General features: G+C 34.7%; 1 protein-coding gene across 4 annotated transcripts in view; it reads right to left on the bottom strand.

Annotated features, from left to right (window-relative positions):
- The window catches only part of LOC106880835 (RYamide receptor), a 438,750-nt gene that overhangs the window by 79,771 nt on the left and 350,448 nt on the right, over window positions 1-8,531 (bottom strand). The window lies entirely within an intron of this gene.

The raw sequence follows: 8,531 nt of genomic DNA, 5'->3' as shown, positions 1-8,531 counted from the left end.
ATATATATAGACAGATAGATAGATAGATAGATATATAGATAAATAGATAGCTACATAAATATATATTCATATATATACACATACACACACATATGTTTACATATTTACACATCCTGGTGTCAAATTACTTAGAAATGTGATAAAATCCATATAATATAAATATCGTATGCGAAACAAATAATCTTTTACACTTCGACGTTTCTTTCGTAGTTCAGTATATATATATACTATAATATTTCCGCCTATTTAACTCTCCCAAATCGTCTTTGATGATGGCATATTTTTACATCCCCGAAACAGCTGTAAGACCTCTTTATAAAATGCTCTAGTTTTTGGTATGCTGCTATATTTCATGTTGAGAGCTTTTTAGGTCTTAATAGACACAAAATGTGATCTATTTCTAGCGCATTAATTGTCCACGTAAGTGGTCGACGTTATTTTTAAACTGTACCTTAATCCCCTGAGATTGCAGATAATATTTCTGAATCTCTTTGATTCTTTAAATGTGCTGGCCCCCTGATAATTAATCGATATTAATTAATATATTAATATACCAGATCTTATAATTATAATTATATATATATATGTATGCATGCATGTATGTATGCATATATATATATATATATATATATATATATATATATATATATATATATATATATATATATATATATATATATATATAACTGAAAGATATGTTATTAAAATTTGAAATTTTGAGCCTGAGGTCAATAATCAATATCTATAAATTTATTAACAAGTTCTATATTCTCTTATGTTCCGTTTGTATTATATATTTCTTGTGTCATATACCTTGTGTTATAATATTGATAATAGTAATATAAAAATATACGTAATTGATATTTTTGATATTCAAGTACTTAAAACATACCATTTTGATTTAATCTCTGAATCAAACTTGCCTTTTGCTAAGATGTTTACTCATTAAAAAAGTAAAAGCGCGTTTACACCCGAAAACGATTTTCAGAAACTAACATAACATACTGAACAAAGACTATGTCACTTCCAATGGATATTGCGGAAGGTACCTTTAATATATATGAATTAATACATTTTGTTTCGCTGACATTCATTAAACATTTATAAATATTTATTAACAGAATGAAACGCGAAATGATTAATTATGATATAGTTGGTGAGGTCAGGTGTTTAAGCAGGTGCTAATAAATTTTTAAATATAGCTTTTGCATTAAGGTTTAGCGGTATTTCGTCTGTCTTTACATCTGAGTTCAAATTCCACCGAGGTCGACTTTGCCTTTCATCCTTTCGGGGTCGGTAAATTAAGTACCGTTTACGCACTGGAGTGGATGTAATCGACTTAATCCCTTTGTCTGTCATTGTTTGTCCCTCTATGTTTAGTCCCCCACGTCTTGTGGGCAATAAATAAATGATAAACGGTAGCACGCAGAGCGAAATGCTTAGCGTTATTTCACCTGTTTTTACGTTCTTTGTTCAATTTCCGCCGAGGTCGATTTTGCTTTTCATACTATCGGGGTCGATAAATCAAGTACCAGTTACGTACTGGAGTCAATCTAATCGACTGCCCCCACCTCTCCGAAAATTTCGGGCCTTGTGCCTAAAGTACAAAAATCGTTAGCACACTGGTCCAAGATGCTTTGCGTTATTTATGCCGTCTTGGAGTTCTGGGTTCAAATACCGTCGAGGTCAACTTTCCATTTCATCTTTTCCGAGCCGATAAAATAAGTACCATTTAAGCGCCGAAGTGCATGCAGTCGATTTAACACCTTCCCCGAAATTGCTAGCTTTGTGCCACATTTCAAACCATTATTATTTTAATAAAATTCAAAGAAGCCCATCGTATATATGTATATATATATATGTATGTGTGTGTATTTGTTTGTGTGTCTGTGTTTCTCTCCCAACATCGCTTGACAACCGATTGTGGTGTGTTTATGTCCCCATAACTTAGCGGTTCGGCAAAAGAAAACGATAGAATAAGTAGTACTAGGCTTACAATGAATAAGTCCTGGGGTCGATCTGCTCGACTGAAGGTGGTGCTCCAGCATGGCCGCAGTCAAATGACTGAAACAAGTAAAAGAGTAAAAGAGTATATATATATATATATATATATATATATATATATATATATATGCATATATATATATCTGTGAGTTTCTGTGTGTTTGTGCGCGTGTGTATCTGTTAGTGCACGTTTGTGCAGAAATATTCACTTTGTTGTGTTAATATAGAGATAGGTATGTTTATGCATTCATATTTATGTAAGAACTATTGAATATTCGAATATTGCAGGTGTTTCAAGGATACAAACTCTGTTTACTGCCGGCGGTAAATATATTCTTTGGAATGTTAACAACTCAATGGCTATATTACTATGTTACTACTACTACTACTACTACTACTACTGCTGCTGCTGCTGCTGCTGTTACTGCTGCTGCTGCTGCTGCTGCTATCTCGTTGAAGTATGCAACCCTGTGTCGCAATTGAATCTATATCATTGTATGTGCACATATATAATGCGTATATATAGATATACATACATACCACACTACACATTTATATATATATATATATATATATATATATATATATATATATATATATATATATATATATATACACGCACAGTCAAATATATATGCATAAATATATATTCGGTCATCCCATAAATAATGCGGTTTTTCAATTGCATGAACTAAAAGTCGGAGGGGGGGGGCAGGATAAACTACCTGCATCGACTTGCTATAAAAGCAGGTTATAATTTTACCTTCTTATACTTAGTGCAAGTTTTGAAGTGTGCAGTTCGATTTTAACAGTTATTTTTTCAGAGCTATAATAGAATTGATAAAGGGGAATATTCGGTATATTTTGCTTTATGTGTTCAATAAAGGCAACAATGCAACGGAAAGGGCGATGAATATTAAAGCAGTATGTGGGGATCGGACAATAAGCGCACGTAAATATCAACAGTGGTTCCAGAAATTCCGAGCCGGGACCTACAACTTAAAAGACGAGCCTTGCTCTGGAAGACCTCTATAGCTCGACGAGTGCGTCCTGAAAACCCTAATGGGACAAAATCCTATCAGAATAGTTGAGGAACTATCAGAGAAGCTTGAATTTGGTCATTCAACCATTCAACGGAAAAGTCATCAAATTACATCAATATGCTCCTCAAAAATCTTTTTAGTTTAATCGCGTGTAGGGAGCGAATGTTTGCTCTTCTTTGCTGTTAAGTCTCACGAATGAACCTTTTTTTTGGACCGAATAGTGACTGGTGCCGAGAAATGGGTTCTCTATAAAAATGTCAAGCGCCGTAGACTGTGGATAGGGAAAGGAGAAATACAGGCACTCAAGGCTAAACAAAAGCCTTCGCCGACGTAAGGTGCTGTTATGTGTTTGGTGGGATATGAAATGTTTAATGCTCAGCCGCATGCAACGAGGATGGTATTCCAAAGACTGGAACAGTTTCAATAGGAAACAATGCCCTACCTACCACAATCGCCGGACATTGGCCCATCTGATTATCATTTATTCCGCAGTCTTCGCAATCATTTGAACGGAAATATATGAATTCTGTAGACGAAGTCAGAACAGTACTGGAGGAGAATTTTTCGTCACGGACAAGTGAATTTTTGAAGGGGGGGGGGCCTTCTTAATCCAAGTGTTTACCTTAGACCAACTATGATAAAATGAGATTCCTTTCCGTATGGGTGCACTTTTTGAAATTTTAAGAATTAAGTGAAAATGTTCATACCGATAAAGTTTTGCTTACAGATGCCAATATATACATACATTTTCGCGTAGACATTACATCTAATCTCTCGTCTCGACGATGCAGTTAATATCAGAAATCATACGGGGTAAGTATAGTACCGCAGCATAATATAATGACTAGAGGACTCAAAAATCATTTATACTTATACATTGAGGATATAATCTTCAAAATGATTATATCAGTGGCTACCGTATATAAAATGACCATATCACTAAAATTAATTTTTTTCAGTATAAAATTATAAACATATAATTAGAAGGAAAAACCTCCTAGTCGAAACAAAACTCTAGAAGAAAAACAAAACTTTCAGATAGGGACAGTCAGACTTTTACGTCAATTGTTAGAAACGATCACAAAAGTACAGTTCCCAAAATGACTGCAGAGCTTAATGACCACCTCGAGAACCCAGTTTCCACAAAAACTGTTCGCCAGGAGCTGCACAGAGCTGGATGTCGTGCGAGGGCTTTCGTTCTCCATTATTTATTTCGTTATAAAATCTCTTCTGCTCTGTCTCAAATAATATATTCTGTTGATACTGATTAATTCTTGTCTAATATCTGGTGAGTTTTTCCGCTACTGCTATGGTATGCTGTTTCAACTCTTCTATTATTGTCCCAAATCCATTCACTTTGACTAAGTATCTTTCCTCGAGACACAATTTGTATCTTCTGTTTCCTAATTTGTTTGTTTTCCAGACTTCTATTCAAAACAGATCTTATCTTAAAGTCTTCATTTCATTTGTAGTCTCCTTTTTCACGTTTTTTTTCTTTTTAAATCTTTCCCTGTGAGATATCTAATCTTCTATGACGACTACCCCTCCTGCACAAATCAATAAGTTAGTGTCTTCTGTTTTTTTAGTATCTATCCTAATGATAACAGAACATACTTTCCTAGTAACTTCTGCTAGTTCCCTCCTGGTGGTACCTTATACTGGCAATCTTATTCTGACTGCTTTACTCATTACTTACTTCATCTAAACTCTTCTTATCTTCCTACCTTAAATCACTTACGTCGTCGTTGCCAATTGTCCCTTCCTTATTGATAACGCTATCATTATTTTCTTTCTAGGTTCTTCTGTGGTTTGAGCTGTATCTCTTATGTTGCTGTTTATCTTTCCTACTGCTTGGTCTGTCTTTTCCAGTTCTCCTGAGATATCTTCTACCTCCAATTCTGTCATCCACTCTCTTCTAATAGCATTAGCTTGATCAACTATTCTTTGCTGAGTCACTTTAAACATTCAGTTCTCTACCCAATGTGCTAACACCCGTTTTCTATAGCTCTTTCCTTTAGGTTCGCTCTCTAAGTAGCACTGCATCAACATCCTGTTTTCTTTGCTGACGAACTTCCTCTTCCTTCCTCCATTATACGCTGATGCTGAATTAGGATGCCAGCTGTGGTCGGTCTGCTTCTTTACTGTTCCACTGTCGAGCTAGAACCCTTCCCTTAAACGTCCAGCTTCATTTTTGCTGTTACAATCAGAGTTTCTTCGGAAGCTCTTGTCTCATATAAACCGAAGCAAGGTTAAGTTCGTCAGCATCGACATCACCACTATTATTTTTTGACATCTGAAAGTTTCAAGCAACTTTTTATTGCATTATTTGTTGCACCTTTCTGCTGATGGGGTGGTGTGTGCTGCATTTCGGGGTGATTGGACTGGTGGTGGGGATATTTTATTGTATCAGTACGTTTTGTTATGGGATTTTCTTCGGGTCTTCTGCTGTATTAATTTTTATATTGTGTTGTTTGTGTAGCGCAGGTTGTGTTCTTCTGCCGGGTATCGGCCTTGTATGGCACATGATGTGGCTGTTTTCACTTTGTTAAGTATTTACAGCATGGGATTATTCTTGTAATATTTTTGGAGAGGTGTAGCATAGTAGTGTGTGTAAGTCTGTGTGTATATGTAACTTCGAAATGAACTATTTTATTGAATTTGTGATTATTCGTTCGCCGTTCTTTTGCTTGAAGTGCATTATCTTTGTAATCATCCATCCTACACAAGCATGACCTTCTTACTTCCAATAATAGTGGTTCTGTGGCATCATTATCATTATTATTATTATTATTGTTATTGTTATTGTTATAATGTGTAGTAATGGAATACTGTAAGCTACTGAGCTACTTAGTGCCTTGTGATAATATTTCAGCCAATATGGATTTCAGTAGTAATGAAATACGTATCCGTTAGCTAGATACCCTTTTAACCACCACCATTTGTGAATAAAATAGAATTATGGTCTTAAAGCTAAACAAATGCAAGCTGAAAACGACAATTATTTAATAAGAGAGGTATGTCATATTTTGACCAGTTAAATACGCTGCTAAACTATATCTGAAATAGACGTGAAATAAATTTTTACATCGCGTAACTATGAACGAGAACTACTTGAAGATTAATTCTTCAGTATTTATATTTATGATAGATTGGATTTGGTTCTTTGTTGAAACGAGAGAAACGGAATTATGTCGGTGCTTTGACAACTTGAATATTTGTGATTCTGATATCTAAAGGTTAATAGAGTTGATGATTTTTAAAACCATATTTCAACAGTCGATTTTATCACCTTCTTTCCAATATTCATAAAATGGCATCAAAACGACGTTATGAATGGATTTGTTGAAATATTTTCAAACTTTTCATGTCAAAAGAATTACTCTACACTACAGTAATTTCAAGTTTCAAACCAAGGCTAGCAAGTTCGAAAGAAGGAACTGAGTTGATTACATCAACCCATCTGCTCCACTATAACTTATTTTATTGGGACAAAAGAAATAAGATCAATATCAGCCATAGTGGATTTTGAGCTCAGAGCAAAAAGGCGGGCGAAGTTCCGTCAGTATTTTTTTATCTTTTTTTTTTGCACGCCGTTCTAACGATTCTGTTAGCTCGCGTCATTGTTTATTGCATAAAATGATCATGGATTAATGTTGATGAAACCGAAATATATATATATATATATATATTGATTTCTCAATTCCGCTATATTTACTAATTTAGGCTTTATTTATCCAGTGGGACCGATAAAATATATAACTGCAAGATTGTCAAGACTATCAAAACGTTCCTCACGCTGGTTGATGGTACACTGATATTTGGAGATTTAGAAGAAAAATATTTTTTAAATTCTCATATTCTTTATAAAGCATACATTAATACCATCATTTCATCATCATCATCATCATCATAATCATGTACACTGAGGTCAATATTTGTAGTAAGCATCTGAAATTACTATCATAAAGAAACTCGAAATTTTGTTCATTTCATATCGTATTTCCTTATGAATTTTAGAAAACCAGCGCTATTCACTCAAGTTTTTCTTGTAAATGATATTTTGAAAACTGAAACTTTAGATAAATATTGAGTCATCATATAATAATCTTAAATATATAAACATGTCGATGAAACTTTGATTTTCTAATCTATGAGAAATAATATCGCCACACTTTCGATATTACCTTCAAGCTTTCCTGTTTGGGCTTTGTTATTCACTATTTTGCTGCCTTACTGGGTGGTATGTTCTCCTTATAATCGTTATCATAATGAGGGAGGTTAAGGTCTTGTCTGTATTTATATGTCTGCTTTGAAAGTGAATGCATTTGCTTTTAGTTTTTAATCTGTTTGTGTCGCCTTAACAGCTGTATCATCCAGACGGTATTACTTTGGATGTACACATGCAGTTCTATTGTTGTCGTTTTATAGGACGTTTCAAGTTGGATTAGGTCTCTACCGACGTCCTTTCGTGGAAGATAGAGGCTGTGGACATCTGATTTTGGGTGGTGCATCGTGTTTAATTTCAGCAGTTTCCTGGTCTGTTTGTCCATACGCTGAAGTTCACTCAGACATCATTTGATGGTGTTAGGGCTATAATGGTCAACTGGCACCCCCAGGGAGTTTATAAATGCAATTCTATTCTGGGAGTTCAACTCAGTGTTCGGAACCATCCTGACTCGTCTATAATACTCTTTCTTGATCTTCTCTCCCATTGATCTTGATATAGTGCTAGGGTCTCCTTTTTCAGAGAGCATCACCAAATGTCTCTATTTCCAAATCTGCTGTCGATTTTTCCATTACTCATTCAACCCAGAAAATATCGACACAGACGATGATGTTGCTTTAATAAAAGGAACACAACCGACTGTGTTTGACACAACAACCTTCTAGCTAAATCATCTGTAATCTTAAAATCTTGTAATGGCGGGTTCTTCTTGATAGCTTTGTTGTATATTGAATATCCAACTCCTGTTTATCTCACACTCTGATGTAAGCCAAGCACTTAAGTCTAACATGTATACATTAATCTAACATGTATACATTAATTACCTCTTCTCTGCTGTTTCTTAAAACTCACACATGTGCAATTAGCCTTAATTGTTATTAAGGTTGAAGCTGCTGAATGCATTGGCATATCTATTAGTTAGCAACTGACATGCATAAGCCCACATGTTGATTCGTCCGGTTCCTTTCGTGAACTGTAACGTGCAAAAGCTGTTCCCTTATTTTACAGGACGACTTCAGGTTCTTGTTTTGATTTTAATAGTAAGTTGTACACCTTTACAACTACCTCTTAAACGCATGGCTCTCTATCTTATCAGCCATTGTCTTCTTTCAGACCACATATACGGAACTAAACCTTTTGAAATATCCTTCTCTCAACAGCTTCATATTTATCTAATTAGTTCCCTCCCTGTATACAGACATGTGTCTACATAATTTCATGCATGCTCAACATTAATAGTATATATATATATATATATA

The sequence above is a fragment of the Octopus bimaculoides genome, chromosome 15, assembly GCF_001194135.2.
Source record: "Octopus bimaculoides isolate UCB-OBI-ISO-001 chromosome 15, ASM119413v2, whole genome shotgun sequence".
Lineage (NCBI taxonomy): Eukaryota > Metazoa > Mollusca > Cephalopoda > Octopoda > Octopodidae > Octopus > Octopus bimaculoides.
Note: the sequence above shows the minus strand (reverse complement) of the source record. Positions and strands in the feature narration are given on the sequence as shown.